At 38.7% G+C, this 25867-nt stretch overlaps 1 long non-coding RNA gene across 1 annotated transcript in view; it reads right to left on the reverse strand.

Moving 5' to 3' along the window:
* Window positions 1-588: 588 nt before the first annotated feature.
* LOC147578552 (uncharacterized) overlaps window positions 589-25867 on the reverse strand; it is a 28679-nt gene continuing 3400 nt past the window's right edge. The window contains exons 2-3 of the long non-coding RNA XR_015255334.1: window positions 23155-23658; window positions 589-660 (exon numbers count right to left, since the gene is read on the reverse strand). This is a non-coding gene — a long non-coding RNA (uncharacterized LOC147578552). The remainder of the gene's footprint in view (window positions 661-23154; window positions 23659-25867) is intronic.

Genomic DNA, 25867 nt, shown 5'->3' on the forward strand with positions numbered 1-25867 from the left:
GAGGGGCAGAGAGAGAGAGGGAGAGAGAGAATCCCAAGCATGCTCTGTGCTGTCAGTGCAGAGCCCAAAGTGGGACTTGAACTCATGAACCGTGAGATCATGACCTGACCTGAAATCAAGAGTCGGATGCTTAACTGGCTGAGCCACCCAAGTGCCCCCAAATTATATGAGAACATTTAACTTGTATGCAGGATAACCAAAATTATACAATTTGTGTTTTGTAGCTTGTACCTGCATGTGTATATGCTTTTGTTCTTACTACCACCCTGGATATGTTGCAAAAAACTAACTCACCTGTTTTTTTCTTTCACTTTTTTTTTTCAATGTTTATTTATTATTGAGAGAGAGAGACAGAGTGTGAGCCGGGGAGGGACAGAGAGAGAGCGAGACACAGAATTGAAGCAGGCTGCAGGCTCTGAGCTGTCAGCACAGAGCCCAATGCGGGGCTCAAACCCACGAACCATGAGATCATGACCTGAACACAAGTCGGACGCTTAACCGACTAAGCCACTCAGGTGCCCCTCTTTCACTTCTTGATACATGCACATTCTCCTAACACTCTGCAGAAGCCAACAGCTTCAATAAAATGCTTGCCTTGTGCTTGCTTTGAGTCCCATGCTGGATCCACTGGAGTTCTGTATTCACGCAGCATCAGGAATGCTATATGAAAGTGGGGTGGCAAGAAACATCAGATACACATACATTGTGCACATTCTGCATTATCTGCTCACGCCCTGCTTCTTTCTCCCTTTGGACTTTGCTTATGTAAGCCAAGTTCAAGGATTAATTATTATGAATTTCAACACAGTGATAGAGCATTAAACCAAGAGTGGGGCTCTTTTGACCCTGGGATCTGTGTGCCTGCACGGGTCATGTGCCCATGAATAGCACTGCATGTAACCAAAGTAAGAGTCGCCTTTTCTTTTTCAGTAGTTTGAAAAATCAGTAACCATTGGAAGAACCCAAAATGAGCTCACATTAATGGGGGCCATATTGAAAAATAAGATTGTTTTTGGCTAACTGAAGCCTAAGCTGAATCTTGGGATATTGTAAAAGAAGTAACAGGAAGGGCACCTGGAAGGAAGAGCATTGGACTCTTGATTTCCGGGTCACGAGGTTGAGCCCCACGTTGGGTGTACAGATTACTAAAAAAATAAACTTTAAAAAAGCAGTAAAAAGAAAAAAGAATTAACAGGAAAAAAAAAAGAACTTGCAGTTAATGTTCAATTGAGAATCATCTTAAGTGCAGTAATTACATAGTTGTGTGGAAAATGAGTGCATTAAAGTCTTTTAAAGAATGTTTTTTATTGCTGCAAACCTTACAACTTAAAAAAAGGCTAAACATTACAGAGAGGTAATATAAAAAAGCTGCTCTTACAATTTAATGTATCTTGAAAAAAGTGTTGCATATACCTATAACATAACCATTTTTACTCCTAATTCAGACAGATGACATAAGATTAAATAAAGATACCAATCTTGTTCTTATCTTTTCATGCACTAAAGTTTTATATTACTTCATTGATGAGAGCATTGTAATAGCCCCAAAGGAAAATCCATCTAAACATTTTCAATTTGAAAGGTTAAAAGAGACAATAGGGGCGCCTGGGTAATGCAGTCAGTTAAGCATCTGACTTCAGCTCCAGTCAACATCTGACATTTTGTGAGTTCGAGCCCTGTGTTGAGGTTTGTGCTGACAGCTCAGAGCCTGGAACCTGCTTCAGATTCTGTGTCTCCCTTTCTTTCTCTGCCCCTCCCCTGCTCGCACTCTGTCTCTCTCTCTCTCTCAAAAACAAATAAACATTAAAAAAAATTTTTAAAAAGAAACAATAAATAAGCCATTAATTTGTTTTCATGTTAATCCATTTTCTTTTAAATTAAGGTAAAAAGTTCAGCTACATGTTCAAATGATCAATAAAAATATAAATAATTATATTAGAATGATATGGCAAATCATATGAGACAAGAGAGCTAAGATGAAGCTCTATGAATAGACAACTTTGTGGATATATAAGTATTGCTGCAAAATAAAGATGCATTATATGTTCAGTAATAATTGTTTATAATAAAATTAGCCAAAAGCCCAATAATTTTTGTGCTTATTTTAATATTCTTTGTATTCCCATACAACCATACAACCACACGTGCAATTACGCATTGAACGTTTCTGGAACGACACTGAAAGTGTTGATTAGGTGCTTCTATCTACTGAGACTGAATGTTGAGAGAAAGAATTTTACTTTTTGCCTTTCTCTGTCTTCTGTACTATTTGGACTTTTTAACCATGGACATGATTTTATTTTAATAATTTAAAAACTGGCTAGTTCAAAAAGGAAGTCATTCAGTGAGTACACACTAATGCTAAAACATGTACTACAGTTTATGGGCACACATTGTACATAGGCATCTCTATCATGATTTCATTCCATTCTTAAGTTGCTTGGAGCCACTCTTCAGCCCAGGGGGATCTTTGCATTAATATAATGCTATTGAGGGTCTCCAGAGGAACAAGTGTCTGCAAAGGGAGGGTTTTTTGCAATAGTAGGGCTTAATTGTCAATCATGAGAAAGAGCAGTATCTGTGAAACTTTTCCTGTGTGCAAATGATATTCTTTCATAATCTTAAAACATTTTTTAAATGGAAAGGTTTGAACATACACAAGGGTAGAGAGAAGTGAGCCTCCATGTATTCAGCAATAAGCTTCAGCAATGATCAGTTCATGTACAATCTTGTTTTGTTTATACCCCCCCATTGAATTATTTTGGAACAAAACCAAATATCATATCTTTTCATCTGTAAATATTTCAGTATGTATTTCTATAAGGACTAAAAAAAAAAAATAACCACAATAATATTATCACATCAAAAAAAATCCCCAAGAATTCCTTAACATTGTTAAATATTCAGTTATTACTAAAATTCCCCTGATTGTCTCATATGTGATAGAGATGACCTTTCTGAAGTTTTGGTAGTTCTTTTATCTCTTTATGTAATAGGATAAGGTTTATTATTAACATTTTCTGGTCCTTGTACTTACATACTTTTATAGACTTTCTGACGTGATTAAAGGTCTTTATCATTTTGTTCTTGAGCTTGTCTGTTCAATCCACACCAGAATTCTTTATTTCCTTTAATTTGTCTCATTGACTGTTTTACTTCCTGCACAATTCTTCTTCTCTTCCTTTTGACAGCCCAGGCAGATTTATGGACAGTCCTGTGTTAGCCATGCCAACCTATCTATTCAGTTTATCCTTGGGAGGTTCAGGAGAAACCTGTTGCAGTCAGTGTTTATGGGTTCTTATAATATTTACTTAACAAATGTAGCCTTTAGAAGACCTAGGTAGACATTGACTGAGTTGACAAATAAGAAAAATAGAGGATGGCAAACGCAGGCACAGGTGGATGGGAGAGTCACTCTGGAAAGATGCTTATATGAAATGAAGAATATTTTCCCCCAATTGTTAGAAGAAGCTGTGGCCAAATCATTCATTTCTTCAATAATTTACAGAATCTTGGATCTCTTGAAGTATATAATCTATATATAGAACATATGTATGTAAATATATATTTCCCTTGACCAAATATAATATTATACACTTTGTTGTTTCATATTCTTTAAACTATTTAAAAATAATAATTCACTTAATACCAACAACACATTGTGACACACTTTAGGAACTACTGAATTTATAGGTAAAAAAGCTAATGCTCAGGAAGATGGCTTTCCTCTAATGGGAGAGCAGAGGACCAGGGGAAAACACACAAGCTTGACTCTATGCTCAAAGTCAACTTCTTACCCCATATACAAAGGCAAAATAACGTATAGTCCAAACTTGAATATATTATATTATATAATACAGTATTTTCCTAGAGAGTAAGAATTGAAAGCCTTGGATGGATTTTGGTAAACAATACAGTAACGTGTAAATGTCAAAGAAATGAAAAAAAAGAAATCTTTAATCAGACCTCAGCCAGGCTTATGAGAGTCACGAAGGTGTAAGCTCAACAATGATTAAAAACTATAAAGCATTTGAGTGTCTTAAATGATAAACAGCTTTACAATCTTGGAATTACAAAAAGCCTTCTTAAATACCATTATCACCAACCAGTTTAAAATATTATCAGTTTAACACTGATTATCAGTACTAAAACACTATCAGTTCAAAAGTATTTCTTGGGGCGCCTGGGTGTCTGTTGGTTAAGCATCCGACTTCGACTCAGGTCATGATCTCACACTTCATGAGTTCGAGCCCCATGTTGGGCTCTCTGCTGTCAGTGCAGGACCTGCTTCAGATCCACTGTCTCCTCTCTCTGCCCCTCACCTGCTCATGTTCTCTCTCTCTCTCTCTCTGTCTCTCTTTGTCTCTCAAAAAACAAAACAAAACAAAACAACCATTTAGAATGAACCTGGACCATTTTCTTACACCATATAAAAAAATAAACTCAAAATGGATGAAAGACCTAAATGTAAGACAGGAAGCCATCAAAATCCCAGAGAAGAAAACAGGAAACAACCTCTTTGACCTTGGCTGCAGCAACGTCTTACTTGACACGTCTCTAGAGGGAAGGGAAACAAAAGCGAAAATGAACCTTTGGGACCTCATCAAGATAAAAAGCTTCTGAACAGTGAAGGAAATAATCAGCAAAACTAAAAGGCAACCAACGAAATGGGAGAAGATATTTGCAAATGACCCATAAGATAAAGGGGTAGGATACAAAATCTATAAAGAACTTATCAAACTCAACACCCAAAAAACAAATAATCCAGTGAAGAAATGGGCAAAATATATGAAAAGACACTTTTCCAAAGAAGACAGATGCTCAACATCACTCATCATCGGGGAAATACAAATCAAAACCACAGTGAGATACCCCTCACACCTGTCAGAATGGCTAAATTTAACAACTCAGGCAATAACAGATGTTGGCGAGGATTCGGAGAAAGAGGAACACTTTTGCACTCCTGGTGGGCATGCAAATTGTTGCAGCCACTCTGGAAAACAGTATGGAGGTTCCTCAAAAAATTGCAATTACACTACTAGGTATTTATCCAAAGGCTAAAAAAAATGCTGATTCAAAGGGGTACATGCACCCCAATCTTTTTAGTAGCCCTATCAACAATAGCCAAAGTTTGGAAAGAGCCCAGATGTCCGTCAACTGATAAATGGATAAAGAAGATGTGGTATATGTACACAATGGAGTATTACTTGGCAATCAAAAAGAATGAAATCTTGCCATTTACAACAATGTGGCTGAAACTAGAGTGTATTATGTCAAGCGAAATAAGTTAATCAGAGAAAGACAAATATCATATGATTTCACTCATATGTGGAATTTTTTTTTTTTTTTTTTAATTTTTTTTTCAACGTTTATTTATTTTTAGGACAGAGAGAGACAGAGCATGAACGGGCGAGGGGCAGAGAGAGAGGGAGACACAGAATCAGAAACAGGCTCCAGGCTCTGAGCCATCAGCCCAGAGCCCGACGCGGGGCTCGAACTCACGGACCGCGAGATCGTGACCTGGCTGAAGTCGGACGCTTAACCGACTGCGCCACCCAGGCGCCCCTCATATGTGGAATTTAAGAAACAAAACAGATGAACATAGGGGAAAGGAAGCAAAAATAATATAAAAACAGAGAGGGAGACAAACCATAAAAGACTCTTAAATACAGAGAACAAACTGAGGGTTGATGAGGGGCTGTGGGTGGGGGGATGGGCTAAATGGGTGATGGGCATTAAGAAGGGCACTTGTTGGGATGAGCACTGGGTGTTATATGTAAGTAATGAGTCATTAAATTGTATTCCTGAAATCATTATTACACTGTAGGTTAACTAACTTGGATTTAAATTTAAAAAAATGTAAAAAAATATATTTCTTGAATGTCTTAAAACTGTGTTCAGTACTTTCAAGGAATGCAGATGAAAATAAAATTTGCCCTTTTATTTATTTTTTTAATGTTTATTTATTTATTTTGAGAGACAGAAAGAAAGCATGAGTAGGAAAAGGGGCAGAGAGAGAGAGAGAGAGAGAGAGAGAGAGAGGGAGAATCCCATGCAGACTCCATGATGTGAGTGCCGAGCCCAAGGCGGGGCTCCATCTCACATACTGTGAGATCATGACTTGAGCCTAAATCAAGAATTGGACGCTTAATGGACTGAGCCACCAGGCGCCCCCAAATTTTCCCTTTTAAAGAGATAGTAATCTTTCTTGAGTCATAAACTAAAGATATTTTGGAAGCTATTAATTTTCTTCTTAGAAAGTGCACATTTGAACATACACTCAAAATTCAACATTTAGCTTTTGGAGTTTATGGGCATTCCAGAAGCTCCTCCATGGATCCCGTAGGGGTGAGTTATGGACTACAGTTGCCTCTTATGTATTGGGAAGAAACTTTGTAGGAGTCACATATGCCCCTAACTTGCCATCTGATCTTGATGAAGTCACTCATCATCTTTAGGACTCTGTTTCCTCATCTGTGAAGAAAAGAAGCATGGAGTAGCTAACCTTCTGGAAATAACCTTTTTCTTTTCTAGGAGCTAATTATCTGGCTGGGGAGATAAAATGAATGATCATAAAAATATTCAAGGCAATATTTTTTTCAACATTTACTATGAAAAATTTTAAACAAAGAGCAAAATGGAAGGAATTTTATGGTGCTTACCCATGTCTCCATCACTTAAATTCTAGCATTCAGTTTTATCATATATTTATCCGTTTAAGCATTACTCTATCCATCCAGCAACTAATTAATAATTTTAATTTGAGAGACAGAGAGAAAGAGAGAGAGCGGGCATGTGAGTGGGGGAGAGGGGCAGAGGGAGAGAGAATCTTTTATTTTTAATTTTTTTTGAAAGAGGGAGAGGGAGATTGCAAATAGGGGAGGGGCAGAGAGAGAGAGGGAGAGACAGAAAACCCCAAGCAGACTCTGCGCTGTCATCCCAGAGCCCGAAGCAGGTCTCAAACTCTTGAACTGTGAGATTATGACCTCAGCTGAAATTAAGAGTTGGACACTAAGGGCGCCTGGGTGGCTCAGTCAGTTGGGTGTCCAACTTCGGCTCAGGTCATGAACTCACAGGTGGTGGGTTTGAGCCCCCCGTTGGGCTCTGTGCCGACAGCTCAGAGCCTGGAGCCTGGAGCCTGCTTCAGATTCTGTGTCCCTCTCTCTCTGCCCCTACTCTGTTCAAGCTCTGTCTCTCTCTCTGTCTCTCTCTCAAAATAAATAAACATTAAAAAAATTAAAAAAAAAAGAGTCAGACACTTAATTGACTGAGCCACCCAGGCGCTGGGAGAGTGAGGCAGAGAGGTTGGGGGCGGTGGGACAGAGAGAGAAAGTCTTAAGCAGGCTCCAGGCTCACCGCAAAGCCCAATGTGGGTCTTGATCCCACCACCCTGGGATTATGGCTTGAGCTGAAATCAAGAGTTGGATGCTCAACCGACTGACCCACCCAGGTGCCTCTATCCAGCAATTTAAAAAGTGATTTCAAAGTAAATTACAGACATCTTGACTTTCTCCCTACAGTTTTCAGCATGCGTATCATTTAGTTCAATCTTTGTTTACAGTTTTCTTCCTTTGATGTAAAATTTACACACAAAGAAAGGCAAAAATCTAAAGTTCACATTTGTTGAGTTTTGGCAAACTATATAGTCACTCTTTGTCATCAATTCCTTGCTTATACCCCAACTCCCGTGTCCCTTCTCTCTTTATTTTACTTCACCTGGCGAAACCAAAGCCTGCTTAAATACAATTCTCCAACCAATAAAAAGTTACCTGTGAGGTTGAATAAGACTAGACAACAACAACTATGTTAACTGTGTGTTTTAAATTCATGATTTCTAACATCAGGTGCTTAATGCTTCCCAGCAGTTATGCTATACTTGCTTCATCCAGTCTCCCCCACTAAGTGGAAACCAAGTGTTTCTCAAACTATCTGGGTGAAGGGTCAACTTCTTATATTTTTAAATCCATTTTGGAATAATACTTTTGGAAAATACAACTTAAATGAGTTACAAGAAAAATGAAATAAAACAGAGACATACAAAATGCAAGTCCCAAATTTTTATCATTAAATTTAGCAGTCATAAAATTATTCCATTAAATTGCTAAACGCTTCTAAATGCTTACCCTGAATTCCTGTACTTAACCTTTTCATGGACAGATAACAAAGAATTTGTGAAAAAGCACTGGTCTGTAGACTAGCCTTTTTTTTTTTTTTTTAATGTTTTATTTATTTTTGAGACAGAGAGAGACAGAGCATGAATGGGGGAGGGTCAGAGAGAGGGAGACACAGAATCTGAAACAGGCTCCAGGCTCTGGGCTGTCAGCACAGAGCCCGACGCGGGGCTCGAACTCACGGACCGCGAGATCATGACCTGAGCCGAAGTCGGCCGCTTAACCGACTGAGCCACCCAGGCGCCCCTAGACTAGCCTTTTTGAGGAACGCTGCTCTAAATGACTAGACTACTTTGCACCTTCTCCTCCCTCTTCAAACATCTCCCTCGTACTTGCCCTCCCTCGCTCTCAGCTGATGATTTTGCTTCACTGAGACACTTGTAGGAATCAGAAGAGAATTCCACAAGCTCTTACCATCATGTCTACTCATCTACCCCTATCTGTGCCTGTATACACCATCCTCTCTCATGTTGCTATGGATGAACTGCCATGCTTCTAGAAAAGGCCAGTCCTTTCACTGCACACCGGGTCATGCCGTCTCAACTCAGGGATGTCACTCTGGCAATTGTCCCCTTCTCTTCTGCATCATGATCCTCCCTTCTCCTCTCTACTATGTCATTCACATTAGTATACAATCATGCTGTTATTTCTCCCATCTTAGAAAGCCTCTCAGCCCTCTCTCCCTGTCCAGCTACACACTTAACGTCCCTGTCCCTTTCCTGCAAAACTCCTTGAATTAGTTGTTTATGGCAGCCATCTTCAATGCCTTTGCCTGATTCCCTGTTGGACCCACTTTAGGCAGATTTTCACCCTCACTACTGCATTCAAACTGCTCTTTTTCTAAGGCCACCAATAGCTTTCACACTTCCAAGTAAGTATTCATTTCTCAGTCCTCAGTTCCTTTGGCCCATTGGCAACATTTGACAGTTAATGGTCCTGTTCCTTGAAACATCTTCTGTCTTCTAGGGTACCACACTAGTTTGCTTTTCGCCTGACTTTTCTGGTTTTTCCTTTTCAGTTTCATTTGGTGACTTGCTGACCTGGAAATGTTGGAGTATCCAATCCTTGGACCCCTCTCTCCTCCTTTCTGTCTACACTCATTCCCTACATGATCTCATGCAAATTTATGACTTTATGTACCGTTTATAGACTGATGAACTTCAGGTTCCCAGAACTTCTCCCTTGAATCTCACTTAGATTGCCTATTTGCCATCTTCCATTGGTATCTAACGAGCAGCTGAGCATCTCAAACTGAACATGTGCAAACACAGCTCCAGACACTCCCTTCTGCCCCCAAATGCTTTCTCGGTCCTCTCTACCTTAGTGAATAGCAACTCAATCCTTCTAAAGTCCTAAAATCTTGGCATCATCACTGACATCTCTTTTTTTTCCCTCCTACTCTACATCAAATTTCTCAGCAAACCTTGTTACTTATCTCAGTTTACAGGAGACCCAAATGAGGAAGTGTTTTTGCATAAAGATCAAAGACTAATGCTTTTTTATTTTTATTTTATAGGGAGACAGAGCACAAGCAGGGGAGGGGCAGAGGGTGAGAGAGAGAGAGAGAGAGAGAGAGAGAGAGAGAGAGAGAGAGAATCTTAAGCAGGCTCCACGCTCAGCGCAGAAAGCATGGGGCTTGCTTTCACGAGCCATGAGATCATGACCTGCGCAGAAATCAAGAGTCCGATGCTTAAGCAACTGAGCCACCCAGGTGCCCCAAAAGTAATGCTTTTCAAAACAGAAATATTAGGAGAATGCCAATACAGTCTCCAGGCTCATTGAATATAAGGGATGGAAAATGAGCAGCCTCTACTCCACAGGGCTATAGCAGGGTGGCTGGGGCACAGAAAGTTCTCAAGTTCTCCATAGGCAAGAGATGAGTCAGATTTTGTGAAGAGACTGAAGGATGACAGGAATTTGCTAACAATGAAATGACTTTTCCAGAGGGCAAAAGGAAGGCTGGGGAGATAACACTGGAAGGATACATCATCATCATCATCATCTAGTCTAATCTCTCATTAAAAGGATAGTTAAGATACATATACACACAGGTGCATTATGTTAGACCCTAATATCTTGAATGCAATGCATGTAAGGCAATGTTAACTTAATAATTTAATGCCAAGACAAGGTAATCAATAACAAAGTCCCAAATAGTGGCTAATTTATAAGAATTGAAGAAAAAGGAAGCATATTATAATAAGTCCACCTATATGAGATACCTGGAGTAGTCAAGTTATAGAAACAGAAACTAGTATGGTGGTTGGGGAGACAGACAGGAGTGGTGAATGTACTTCATGCCACTGAACTGTATTTAAAAATGGTTAAAATGGGGGCACCTGGGTGGCTCAGTCAGTTAAGCGTCCGACTTCGGCTCAGGGCATGATCTCTCAGTCTGTGAGTTCGAGTCCCCTGAGTTGGGCTCTGTGCTGATAGCTGAGAGCCTGCAGCCTGCTTCAGATTTTGTCTCCCTCTCCCTCTGCCCCTCCCTCCTCAAAAATAAACATTAAAATTTTTACAAATGGTTAAAGTGGTAAATTTTGTGTTATGTATTTTTTAACACACGAGAAAAGGAATTGAAGCAGTGTACGTTTTAATACTGCTAATCCAAGTCAGTTCAGAGGATGTCAATTGCATACCCTAATAGGAATCTGACACTGTGAAAAGTGTTCTATTCACCTCCTTTAATTCCATCCTCACTGCAGCCTAATCATGAAAGTATTGTTGTCTCTATCATAGAAGAAGGAAAACTGGGAGCCCCAAAGCATTCTTTTTTTTAATTTTTTTTTAATGTTTTATTTATTTTTGAGACAGAGAGAGACAGAACGTGAGCAGGGGAAGGGCAGAGAGAGAGGGAGACACAGAATCTGAAACAGGCTCCAGGTTCTGAGCCATCAGCACAGAGCCGGACGTGGGGCTCGAACTCACGGACCGCGAGATCGTGACCTGAGCCGAAGTCGGCCGTTTAACCGACTGAGCCACCCAGGTGCCCCGCCCCAAAGCATTCTTATCCAAAGTCACAGAGCTAGTAAATAATGGACCTAGGAACTATACCCGCGCATATGTGTCTTCAAAGTCTATGTGCTTTCTATGTGCTAATTACATTACACTGACATAGGGAAGATGTAAACTCTGCTGTAAGAAGTTCCAAGGTCCACGTTTTAAGCATGTGGCACAGTGGTGGACCACTGGCAAGCACTGGCAACAGATGGTTAAAGTCAGCTTTTATTAAACAAAAGCCAAACTGTGCTCAAGTTGAGAAGCTGGTTGTGTGAATAGGAGCAAGCTCTAGGAGAGATGGTTGAGGACCTGAATGAAAGAACTCTGTTCAGTGGCAACACCGTGGAAGGGCTCCTCATCACACATCGGATTCATCAGCCATCTCCTCACACACAGAGACAATAATTGCTATCGTGGGGCATCACCCTTTGGTTAATGCACAACCAAAATATGATGTGCTCAGAGGTGAAATTAAAATTTCATATCCGTCCTTTAGAAATATAAGTGTTTCCTAAATATAAGGCATTAAAATGATTTAGATTCCACAAAGCAGTCTGGAAACAGGAACAGTTTTATCAGATGGGTATCATAAAGCTCATTGACTGTCAAAACGACAGTGCCAAAAAGGAATTGGGGACAGACTACTCAGGGAAGCTTTGGATAATGCCAACTTGAACTTTTCTTTTTTTTTTATTCCCACCAAAGCATGTTTTGGAAAATCTATGTATGTATCCTATTGTATAGAGAACTTCAAAAGACTAAAGTGGACCACTGCAGAAACCTCAGAATACTGTCTTGAGAATACTTCAAATATTTCCAAAACACATCAGTATAAAACATCTGCACTATAAATTAAAGATGCCAATTGGGTTGCCAGTAAAGGCAAAGTTTAATATTCCCAGATGTTATTATATAGTATCTTATGATATGTTGGCTGAGTATAGTATGCACATTTGTACATCACGGTATTTTTTCAAAATGTAAATCTAGTCCCTGGAGATATAACAATAGCAAGACTGAATAAATAGTCTGAAAAGTAAAATTTATATTTATTTTTTTTTTTGTCAGTTTAAAAGATGGGGGAAGGGAAAGAGCAAGAAAACTAATTCTTCTTTTAAATGGTACTTCTTTCTTACTGAAGTAGAAAATTCTTTTTTTTTCTGAAGTATAATTGACTTACAACATTAGTTTTGGGTGTATATGATAATGATTTGACATTTGTATAACAGTGAAATGATCATAATAAGTCTAGTCACTATCCATCACCATACATAATTACAAATTCTTTTTCTTTTTTTTCTTTAAAAAAAAATTTTTTTTTTTAACGTTTATTTATTTTTGAGACAGAAAGAGACAGAGCATGAAGGGGGGAGGGGCAGAGAGAGAAGGAGACACAGAATCGGAAGCAGGCTCCAGGCTCTGAGCCATCAGCCCAGAGCCTGACGCGGGGCTCGAACTCACGGACAGCAAGATCATGACCTGAGCTGAAGTCGGACGCTTAACCGACTGTGCCACCCAGGCGCCCCACAAATTCTTTTTCTTATGATGTGAACTTCCAACATTTCCTCTCTCAACAACTTTCAAATATGCAATAGCTGTTATTAGCTATAGTCACAATGCTGTACATTACATCCCATGATTTATTTATTTTACAACTGGAAGTCTACACCTCTTGACCCCGTTCACCCATTTTGTCCACTCCCCAACTCAACTTCCCTCTGGCACCCACCACTGGATCTGTGAGCTTGGTTTTTTGTTGTTGTTGTTCATTTTTTTTTTTGTTTGCTTGTTTTTTTGTTTGTTTGTTTTTGTTTTCCACACAGAAGTGAAATTGTATGGTATTTGGCTTTCTCTATCTAACTTATTTCACTTAGTATAATACCCTGAAGGTCCATCCATATTGTTGCAAATGGCAAGATTTGTTTTTTTTTTTTTTTTTAAGTCTGAGTAGTATTTCATTGTATATATATATATACCATATCTTCTTTATCCATTCATCCATCAGTGGACACTTAGGTTGTTTCTGTATCTTGGCTATTGTAAAGAATGCTGCAATGAGTGTAAGGATGCATATATCTTTTCATATTAGTGTTTTTGTTTTCTTTGGATAAATACCCAGAAGTGAAACTGCTGGATAATATGACAGTTCTGTTTTTATTTCTTTGAGGAACCTCCATACTGTTTTCCACTGTGGCTGTGCCAATTCACATTCCCACCAATGATGTGGGTTCCCTTTTCTCCACATCTTCGTTAACGCTAGTTATTTCTTGTCTTTTTGATAATAGCCATTCTGACTGGTGTGAGGTAATATCTCATTGTGGTTTTGACTTGCATTTCCCTGATGATTGGTGATATTGAGCATCTTTTCATGTATTTGTTGGTCATCTGTATATCTTCCTTGAAAAAATGTCTATCCAGATCTTCTGCCCATTTTTTAATCAGATCTCTTTTTAAATTGTTATTGAGGGGCGCCTGGGTGGCACAGTCGGTTAAGCGTCCGACTTCAGCCAGGTCACGATCTCGCGGTCCGTGAGTTCGAGCCCCGCGTCGGGCTCTGGGCTGATGGCTCAGAGCCTGGAGCCTGTTTCCGATTCTGTGTCTCCCTCTCTCTCTGCCCCTCCCCCGTTCATGCTCTGTCTCTCTCTGTCCCAAAAATAAAATAAACGTTGAAAAAAAAAATAAAAAAAAATAAATTGTTATTGAGTTGTCTAAGTTCTCTATATATTTTGGATTTTTTTTTCAACGTTTATTTTATTTTTGGGACAGAGAGAGACAGAGCATGAACGGGGGAGGGGCAGAGAGAGAGGGAGACACAGAATCGGAAACAGGCTCCAGGCTCTGAGCCATCAGCCCAGAGCCCGACGCGGGGCTCGAACTCACGGACCGCGAGATCGTGACCTGGCTGAAGTCGGACGCTTAACCGACTGCGCCACCCAGGCGCCCCTATATATTTTGGATTTTAACCCCTTATCAGATACATGAATTGCAAATATCTTCTTCCAGTTAGTAGGATGCCTTTTAATTTGTTGATTGTTTTCTTTGCTGTGCAGGTTTTTAGTTTAATGTAGTTCCATTTGTTTACTTTTGCTTTTGTTGTCCTTGCCTTTGGAATCAAATCTCAAAAATCATCTTTAAGATCAATGTCAAGGTGCTTACTGCTTAAGTTTTCTCCTAGGAGTTTTATAGTTTCAGACCTTTAACTCAAGTGTTTAATCCATTTGGAGTCAATTTTTGTGTATGATGTAAGATAGTGGTCCAGTTTTATTCATTTGCACATGTCCAGTTTTCCCAACACAATTTATTGAAGAGATAGTCTTTTCCCCATTGTATATTTTTGGCTTCTTTGTCATAAGTTAATTGACCATATATTTATGGATTTATTTCTGGGCTCTCTTTTCTATTCCACTGATTTATGTATCTATTTTTATGCCAATACCATTCTGTTTTAATCACTACACTACAGCTTTGTAATATCGTTTGAAATCAGGGAGGTGAGATGCCTCCAGCTTTGTTCTTGTTTCTCAAGATTGCTTTAGCTGTGCGGTATCTTTTATGGTTTTATACAAATTTTGGGATTCTTTGTTCTATTTCTGTGAGAAGGGTGATTGGAATTTTGATAGGGATTGTATTGACTCTGTAGATTGCTTTGGGTAACAATATTAACTCTTCCAATCCATGAGCAAGAACTATCTTCCCATTTGTTTGTCTTCTTCAATTTCTTTAATTGATGTCTTATAGTTTTCAGTCTACAAGTCTTTTACCTCCTTGGTTAAATTTATTTCTAGGTGTTTTATTCTTTCTTTCTTTCTTTCTTTCTTTCTTTCTTTCTTTCTTTCTTTCTTTCTTTCTTTCCTTTTTAGTATTTTATTCCTTTGTTGTAATTGTAAATGGTATTGTTTTCTTAATTTCTCTTTCTAATGGTTTGTTGTTACTGTATAGAAACATAACAGATTTTTGTGTATTGATCTCAGCAACTTTAATGAATTTGTTTATTCTAACAGTTTTTGGTAGAGTCTTTAAGGTTTTCTATGTATCAAATCATGTCTGCAGATAGTGTGAGTTTTACTTCTTCCTTTCCAATTTGGGTGTCTTTTTTTTTTTAATTACATGGAGGACATTTTAGTTTATTAATTAATTAACTTTTGAGATAGAGAGGATGAGAGTGAGCGAGGAGCAGAGAGATAGAGAGAGAATCCCATGAGGGGCAGAGAGAGAGGGAGAGAGAGAGGGAGAGAAACAGGGAGACAGAGGGGGAAAGAGAGAATCACATGCTAACAGCACAGAGTCTGAAGCAGAGCTCATTGGAAGCAGGGCACGAGCGCACCCGGATGAGGGACTCAAACTCACCAACTGTGAAATCATGACATGAGCTGAAGTCAGACATTAACTGACTGAGCCATCCAGGTGCCCCAACTGATTTAGATGTCTTTTATTTCTTTTTCCTGCTTAACTGTTCTGTCTAGGACTTCCAACACTATGTTGAATAAAAGTGGCAAGACTACACATCCTTATTTTGTTCCTTATCTTAGAGAAAAACCTTCCTGTCTTTTACCACTGAATGTGATGTTAGCTGTGGGCTTGTCATATATGCCCTTTAATATGTTGAAGTACGTTCCACCTATACCCATGTTGCTGGGAGTTCTTATTATAACGGATGTTGTATTTTGTCAAATATTTTTTGTCAAATATTTTGTCAAATATTTTGGCAAATATTTCTCCATCTAATGAAATGATCATATGATTTTTATTCCTCATGATCCTTTTAATGTATTGTTGAATTCAGTTTGCTAATGTTTTGTTGAGGACTTTTGTATATGTTCAAAAGTGATACTCCCAATTTTTAATAAGCATAGATATGAAATGAATAGTTTCTTAAATTTTCGCATGGATTATTCCCAATTACAGACTTTTGAGAGGATGCAATGGAAGCTAAATATGCTTGTTTACTTAATAAACTCTGTTTTTGAGGTATTGACTATATTATAGCCTACTCCATTTTTAGAGCTTCCTATATTTCAAGACTATTGGTTGAACTCTATCTAGGATGTTCAAAACAAAATGAAGCGTGGTAATTTCACAACACCAAAGAAGCCATATTTACATTATAGAAGTTATTTTGGAGGATTTAGTGATTCATAATATCCTTGACCTATGGGAATTGGTAGCAAGGATAAAATAGTGGAAGCAGTTTCCTTCTGGAAGTTTTCTCCTACTTTACTCCATTTGGAGTTGAGTTTCAGTGGTAATAACCATAAAGAACATTTTTAAGTTTAAAGTTATTTTGGTTAACTCAAAAGACTATTTTTATCCAGTCACTGTCTAGTTCAATTATTCAATAGATTTTGAACTCAAAATATCATTATTGAAAGCAGAAAGGGAAAGTTGTCAAGTATGTATGTCCTTTATATAGGTAATATAGCTAAGGTACTGGTCTCCAAATAGCTTGGCATTATGCAAAAACCTTCAGGGATCAGTAAACTAGGTTTATCTAGATAAACTAGATTAAATCACTAGCCAGTTGTGCAACCTTGGAAAAATAATTTTGGCTTCCTGGAACTATGTTTCCTTATTTCCAAAATAAGAACATTGGGCTAGACTGGGTTGTTTTTGGACCTGCTTCCCCATCAGAAGATCTCATTTTAGCAGTTGTCTGGGGAATCCTAGTTGGGAACCTCCAATTAGCCTATGTAGTCAATTTGAAGACAAATGCACAATGTCTGTTAGATGTTAAGCCGGCATCATGGAATTGCCAAAGTTTCCTTCAAATTCTAATATTCTATGATTCTATGACTTATTTGGTGACTATCCTTCAATCATCATCAACAAAGAGTTATTATCATGCCTATTATTTCACCATATTGGGCTAGGCAAAGGGGGATACTGAAAAGTTTAAAAGACTCCTCTTCAATCTGGCTGGGAAATAGGCTACATAGATAAAATTAAGGAAACAGGTTGTTGTGTACTGGGTGGTAAGATAACCCAGGGCCGGAGTGTTCAGGAAGACCTTTACGGACAGGACTTGAGAAAGGTTAACAAGGTAGAAGAGGGTGGACCTATGGGAAAAAGTGATAAAATCTTTCCGGGTAGGATAAATGGAGTCATCACAAACATGGGAACAGAAATATTCAATGCCTGTCTTGGAAGAATAAGCAGAATAGTTTGGCTGGAAAGAATTGCATTATTATTTAATGAGTCTTTAATCCCAAATTGTGTATAGCAGCTTAGCTGTTATTTTAGCAAATGTGGTAGCTATTACTGCTATATTTAGCCAGCCTGTGGTACATCAGACTATCCAACTGTTTACAATTACTTTTATTAACCCTAGGGAAATTATTGATGTGTCTCAGAATCTAACATTGACACAGTGGAACAATCGGCAAATATTTACTGCATCCATATAGTATAGTATGAGAGTCTTTATGAGGCATAAAGCTAGACTGGAAAGGTTCTAGCCCTAGGGGAGCAGACTAGCTGCTGTTGTAGAATGCCCTCGGGGGAAAAAAAAAACAAAATAAAATACAAGATCACACAGCCAATTTAGCACTTTAAAAAATAAACCTTCAAGCAGCCTATACTTACAAAACAATGATCTAACTCATACTTATGATGAGAATGAATCACTGATGAATCTAAACCTCTATCTCTAGTCCAGGTCACTTCTTATCCCCATAAGCTCTAAGACCGGATTTCCTTTCTTTATCACTCTGCAGATCTCTACATGGTGTCCCACAGCATGCCAAACTTTAAGTTCCAATAGAATACATAATCTTCTCTCACATTAATTAATTAATTAAAAAATAAAATAAAATGTCCTCCATGTTATTAAAAACACCATCTCTCTCCAAACAAAATATAACAATAGTAGAAACCACATTCATTGCCACTTCTATCATAAAAAGCGAGCCACCAAAAAAACTCCAAAGCAAGCAAAACCAAGGCCATCTTTTCTCTGGTAATTCCCACACTGGTGAATGGCAACAGCCCAGTTGCTGGGTCAGAAACTTTGGGCCCTGGAAGAAGGGCACGTTGAGATGGGGGAAGATTGGATACATGAAGGGATAGGGATAAGAGACTGTTATGAGGCCAAGGGATGTGTCTGTCTTGATTGCTGTATTTCTACTGTACCTGGCACTTAGCAATTGTCCAATAAAATATTTGTTAAATTGAGTAGAAACTGGCCTAATAGTGGAAATTATTGCTTTATCAAAGGGGGGAATACATTAATATTCATTCTTTTGCTTTTTCTAGATAGTGTAAAGCTTGACTCACAAATTCTTGAATTGTTACTATTTAGTACTTTGGTTCAGTTTCCTCAGGGGCTGAATAGAATTCTGAGAGCTAGCTTCAGAATCGAACCAGTATTTACAATCTAACTTCTGAGGGAAATTGTACTTAGTATTTTAAGCAGCCAATTTACAAAGATACTTTTGGAACACACTTGTTTGAAAATTGAGGATTCTCTGTTCCATATGATAAATGCTAAGTGAATATTTCAGATGCTAGTCACTTAATTGGGTACTAGGGAGGGCAAGATTGCTTCCAGGGGGGTAGGTAAGAGAACTTTCCAGGATGGAAGATTTATACAGAACATTAAGAGTGGGGCAGGAGTCAGAAAGACAGAGAAAAGGAAGAAAGGCCTTCTAGATGAGAGAAAAATTATGAACAAAAGCAAGAAAAAAAAGGGCACAGAGGTATAGTGGGTAAATGTCTGAATAGAGAAGTATCAGAGATATATAAAAAGAATGTTACTGCAAAAGCAGCATTTTTAGGAAGATTAATTGGTGGTTATCTGTGGCATGATTTGGAGCTGAGACAGACTGGAAATGTGGAAATTAATTAAGAGTCTATTTCATAAATCCTGGCATGAGATAATGGCCTAACCCAGAGTGGCAGTGGATATGCAAAGAACATGCAAAAAGATAACAGGAAATGAATGCTATTTTGTTATTTCACAGAGCAGAAATTATTTTCTAGGCTTTCTGATTTATAACAAATATATAAATGACAGTGAGATATTCTCTCAAATACATCATTGTAAGGCCTTCTCTTGTTTTTCTTGAAAGTAGTTTTTGTTTATATAAGTCATTTATATCATTATATATAATGATATATAATTATACTGATAGAGTAACCAGTTGAATTTTTCATTGTAAAAAAAGGCACACTGACACTTCTATTTCCAGAAAAATTGGGGATTAAACAACGTGAAAACATCTCTCAGTATAAAACACTTGGAAATCAGGGTAAAATAAAACATCCCCATACACCAAAGTGAAGACTGAGTTGAGAACCAAAACAGGGTGGCGGAAGATGATGCTATGATTGCCCTGGAGAGTTTATTGGTCTTGTTAACCTAGAGCCTTGGGTTTATTTCCCATGCAAGAAAACAAGAGGTCTTGGGCCAGTGTTAAGTTAGACATCCCCACAATGCTAAAGCCCCAAAAGGTTGTGCCTTCAGAGGAAGGGCAAGCTAGCAAAAATCAACCAACACAAGGAGGCAAGCAGGAGCTGGATGCTTTACACCTGTATTTTGGTTGGACTAAAGTCATATCCACTTTAAATTTGTAACCATAAGTCCTCATACCGATTTGTCACTTGAATTTATACTATCTGTAGAGGCTCTCCCACACTGAGAAATCAACCAAAAAATAATGAGGTCTAGGCTATGCTGCTATTACTTCTGGAGTGCTTGGTAGAAGCAAAGGAAAAACCTTTCTGGAGGGATATGCCTTTAGTCATAGTTGCAATAATTTCCACAGAAAGCTTCACAGATTAAAATTACAGGATACACAAGGAAATAATCTACTATGAGTGAAGGTCAGCAAATATACCATATGGCATGATTAGACCCCAAGAAATTCAATTAATGGGAAAATTGGTTAGATATTCAAAATATCTGATTTTTACAACTATCTACTTCATAGAAGAAATTAAGAACATAAGAAAAGAACAAGCTGTTAAATTTTTAAAAAGTATTTTGGGGCCTCATTCTGGGCAGATTTCTGGGAGAGGGGAGCTGTTTCGGCATAAGCAGGGCTAAGACTGATTGATGGTTGGGAGTTGTCAATATTACAAATCATGATGTCCAGGGAACTGGTATGAACTTTCGTCCCAATTGATTAGTGCCTATATTAAAAATGTCAGATATTTGGGGTGAGGCCTTGTGGCAGGGATCTCCATGAAGTGGTGATAATTTAAGTCAAATGGTGAGAGAAGAGTGGCTGTGAGATTTCTGTCCAGTTGGAAGCAAGACCCCAGCAGTCAGGTAGAATGTAAGGGTAATGATGGTGTGGGAGGGTGTCGAGGTTAGCTGCTGACAAGGACTAGGGTGACTGTCAAGACCCCAGTCAAAAGGGCTTGAGGTTAGGGGCGCCTGGGTAGCTCAGTCGATTGAGCATCCCACTTCAGCTCAGGTCATGATCTCGCGGTTTAAGCCCCTCATGGGGCTTGCTGCTGTCAGTGAAGAGCCCGCTTTGGATCCTCTCTCCCCTTCTGCCTCTGCTTCCCCCCTGTTCATGCTCTGTCTCTCAAAAATAAATTAAAAACCTTTAAAAAAAAAGGTCTTGAGTTTAGGACAGATATATCTAGGAGAAAAATGGATTACCAAATAAATTGGGAAAGAAGTCCTGTAATGCAGAAGAATTACGCATGCATGAAGAATACAGGGAGCAGGGAAGATGTAGGTCAGAGTATGAACTATAGGTGCCCTGGATACCAGACTTAGAATACCAAGACTAATTCCAGACCCTATGTATGATAGGAATGGGGCTTCCAATATGCTACCAGGCTTGGTTCAGACTTGGTCAGAACTGGAGCAAATTTAGGATCTGAAATTGGGTGAAGTTCCATGAGGCAAGCACTGATAAAGCTGACTGTATTTATATATATGCGTATATATACATATATATATACACACACATATATACATACATGTATATATGCATTAGTATCAGATAATCAAACAATTGTTATCTTCTTTACTACAAAATATCATGCAAAAGTCGATACTACCCAAAGCAATCTACACGTTCAATGCAATCCCTATCAAAATAACACCAGCATTCTTCACAGAGCTAGAAAAAATAATCCTAAAATTTGTATGGAACCAGAAAAGACCCCGAATAGCCAAAGCAATCTTGAAAAAGAAAACCAAAGCAGGAGGCATCACAATCCCAGACTTCAAGCTATACTACAAAGCTGTAGTCATCAAGATGGTATGGTACTGGCACAAGAACAGACACTCAGATCAATGGAACAGAATAGAGAACCCAGAAATGGACCCACAAACGTATGGCCAACTAATCTTTGACAAAGCAGGAAAGGATATCCAATGGAATAAAGACAGTCTCTTCAGTAAGCAGTGCTGGGAAAACCGGACAGCGACATGCAGAAGAATGAACCTGGACCACTTTCTTACACCATACACAAAAATAAACTCAAAATGGATGAAAGACCTAAATGTGAGACAGGAAGCTATCAAAATACTCAAAAACCTCTTTGATCTTGCCCGCAGCAACTGCTTACTCAACATGTCTCCAGAGGCAAGGGAAACAAAAGCAAAAATGAACTATTGGGACCTCATCAAAATAAAAAGCTTCTGCACAGCAAAGGAAACAATCAGCAAAACTAAAAGGCAACTGATGGAATGGGAGAAAATATTTGCAGGTGACATATCAGATAAAGGGTTAGTATCCAAAATCTATAAAGAACTTACCAAACTCAATACCCAAAAAACAAATAATCCAGTGAAGAAATGAGCAAAAGACATGAATAGACACTTCTCCAAAGACGACATCCAGATGGCCAACTGACACATGAAAAAATGCTCAACATCACTCATCATCAGGGAAATACAAATCAAAACCCCAATGAGATACCACCTCACACCTGTCAGAATGGCTAACATTAACAACTCAGGCAACAACAGATGTTGGTGAGGATGCGGAGAAAGAGGATCTCTTTTGTATTGTTGGTGGGAATGCAAGCTGGTGCAGCCACTCTGGAAAACCGTATGGAGGTTCCTCAAAAACTAAAAATAGAACTATCCTACGACCCAGCAATTGCACTACTAGGCATTTATCTAAGGGATACAGGTATACTGTTTCGAAGGGACACATGCAGCCCCATATTTATAGCAGCACTATCAACAATAGCCAGAGTATGGAAAGAGCCCAAATGTCCGTCGATGGATGAATGGATAAAGAAGATGTGGTATATATATATATATATATATATATATATATATATATATATATACACACACACACACACACACACACACAATGGAGTAGTAATCGGCAATCAAAAAGAATGAAATCTTGCCATTTGCAACTATGTGGATGGAACTGGAGGGTATTATGCTAAGTGAAATTAGTCAGTCAGAGAAAGACAAAAATCATATGACTTCACTCATATGAGGACTTTAAGATACAAAACAGATGAATGTAAGGGAAGGGAAACAAAAGTAATATAAAAACAGGGAGGGGGACAAAACAGAAGAGACTCATAGATATGGAGAACAAACTGAGGGTTACGGGAGGGGTTGTGGAAGGGGGGATGGGATAAATGGGTAAGGGGCACTAAGGAATCTACTCCTGAAATCATTGTTGCACTATATGCTAACTAATTTGGATGTAAATAAAAAAAATAAAAAATAAAATTTAAAAAAACATGCAAAAGATTTTTTTTTGCACACAATATGACTTCTGTTTAAATGAATGCAACATCTCAATGAACAGATTTATGATAAATCTATCCAACTCTTTGCTATCTATCTCTCACTGTCATTATAATTTCTTCCAAAGTTTTATTGAGAAGTCATTTTCTCCTGTGCTGACAAAGTATTTCTTGAGGAGTGACTTCATTCAAATTTTTCAATTAAAAAGCTCATTTGGAATGTTTGGAATGTTCAGGATGTTTTCTGTTTGAGACATAGAATCCCATTCAGCCTTGTCCCCACCCCGCCTGCCATGTTGTTACTCACCTACAGGCTTAGTCTGGAAGGGCCTTGGCAGGAACTTCTCCCTTCTGGAAAGAGCCTGCAGCTTCTGGACTCCCAGGGTTGGGGATTTGCCTCTGAGAACCACAGAGTTTTTCTGATCCTCCTGGGTCAGACCTCTTGGGAACTGTGCTGCCAGATTCCTTGTGAGTTTCCAGAAACTCCTGGGCCTCTTGACTCAAATGGCTCCTTGTTCTCCCCTGCCCTCAACAGAGCCGCTCTCCTCCTCAGCACTCCACTGTCTCCAGCTCTAGGCGCCTGCTTTAGAGTGGCTTTCAGTATGCTGTTCAGTAGCATGTTAGTGACAACACTAGCAGTACTCTGTGGCAATCTTCCAAAGTTAGAAAGATCTGTTTCCTGTAAAATAGAAATAAAATTCCTAGATTCTGTGTTTGACTTGGAGGGCAGAGAGGAGGCGAAGGAAACTGGTGTACAGAGTGCTCCAAAATTCCAAAGTGTGTTCCGAGATGCATCTCATCTTGAGAAATTCTTTTGGAGAGATTGGTTAAGGGAATTTTGGTTAGTTGGAAAAAAAAAAAAGTGTAGAAATCTGCATACCGTTCTCTATTATGGAAGCTCATAATTCTTAGGAGCATGTTCATAGTTCTAAGAAGTCCTATAGTAAAGAAACTTACTTAATTTGGATTAGTGTTTTCCAGACTTTTTGATCTCCATATTTTTTTATTAAAAATTTTTAACGTTTATTTATTTTTGAGAGAGAGAGAGAGAGAGAGAGAGCATGAGTGGAGGGAGGGGCAGAGAGAGAGAGAGAGGGAGACACAGAATCTGAAGGAGGCTCCTGTCTCTGAGCTGTCAGCACAGAGCCAGATGCGGGGATGGAACTCATAAACCTGTGAGATCATGACCCGAGGCGAAATCAAGAGTGAGATGCTTACCTGACTGAGCCACCCAGGTGCCCCATAAAGTACTTTTTAAATTCTGCTTTTTTTACTTAACATAGCATCATTCATATTCTCCATGTTGTTATGTTCACACATATTATTTACAGCTTCAGAAAGTATATATCCTTGTTAGCCAGTTCTGGAAGGACAATATATACACAATGGGATGAGACCATTGTGTACAGTGGTTTTTCTTTTTTGTTTTGAAAACCTGCAAGTTGGGGCACCGGGGTGGCTCAGTGGGTTAAGCGTCCAACTTTGGCTCAGGTTGTGAGCCCTGCACTGGGCTCAGGGTTGGCAATGCAGAGCCTGCTTCTCTCTTTCTCCCTCTCTCTCTGCCCCTCCCCAACTTGTTCTTTCTCTCTCTCTCTCTCTCTCAAAAATAAATAAATTAAAAAAAAACCCTGCAAGTTTACTGCTACAGTGATTTAAGGTTGTTCGCTCACTACATTTATGTGAAAGTAACTACTTCCATAATATATATAATAATATCTACATAAATAATAAACGTAAAAATTCTGTTGAAGACATCCTCAGCTTTTCCTCTTAGTGAACACAATCATCCGAATTTCTCTTCCCTTCCCAACTCTAGGGGCTGTAGTCAAGGCATCATGACATTTTATGACCCCCTTTATGGAAATGAAAAACATTAAAGAACTTAAGTGACTTTTGTAGTTTTAAAACAAGTGGTAGCCTCACTATAGCACTCTTGATTCTTCTTTGTGGACTGTGGTATATGGCATTGGTTGCCTGGTGTGTTTTCCATCATTTTCCTTTGTAACAGATTCTATTCCTCCTTTGCTTGGTCTATCGTGGAACCCATCCGCTTGGACAAAGGCGGATGTTGTCAGAGGTGACAACATCCAAGCAATTATAATTCTTCCCCGGGATTATTAATTTATGGAAGTTGGGGCTGCCAAGGTAAGAAGATGTGACATTGGCGCTATCTGGGCAACTGTTTTTCCTGCCAGCTGGGAGAAGGTGTGCCTTCGGCTAAAGAGAGTAACACTGAACAGATATGAGAAGTGCAAGGAGAGACACAGAGCTGATACCTTGGTCCCTAGAGCGCTTCATTCAGTTTTGTGAATTACTCTGGTGTACTTTCTACCGCTATGACTTAAACTTGCTTAGCTAGGCTTAATTGTGTCTTTATAACTTGCAACCAGGAGAGTCCTAACTAATTCAGTTCCTACAATGGTAGATAAGACATCAACCGCCAGTGAAAAGCACCACTAGATACGGTTAAAAGACTCAGATCCCAATAAAAACATAAAGCTATGAAAATGAGACAACACACATATTCTGCCAAATTAGGCAGAAAACTATCATTTTAATTTCTATTGAAAACTGGTTAATATTTGAAGTATCTAGGCCCACTGTAATCAATAATGTAGTTATTTCCCAAAGTGTAGCATTGCAGTCAATATGCCTGTAGTTCATTTGAGGGTGTGCTAGCCTAAAATACAAGAGGGTGGGATCAGAAAGTGAGAAAATGGTAAGAACTTAGTTCTGGATCGATCATGATCTCTCAGGAATTAAACAAAATGGATGAAAGAAGAGTTGAGAGATGTAAGGACGAATGGCTGACACATTTCTGTACCCTTTAAAAAATATCTTTGCTAACCTGATATATTAGATTGCTTGTAGTTGTCTACAGTTCTGTTATTTTTATTTTTTTAATATTTATTTATTTTTGAGAGAGGGAGTGCAAGTGAGCATGGGGGAAGGGCAGAGAAAGATGAAGACAGAGGATCATCCCCTGTCAGCGCAGAGACGGACATGGGGTTCAAGCTCAC

The sequence above is a fragment of the Puma concolor genome, chromosome C1 (genome assembly GCF_028749965.1).
Source record: "Puma concolor isolate L17-30 chromosome C1, mPumCon1.1.hap2, whole genome shotgun sequence".
NCBI classification, from domain to species: domain Eukaryota; kingdom Metazoa; phylum Chordata; class Mammalia; order Carnivora; family Felidae; genus Puma; species Puma concolor.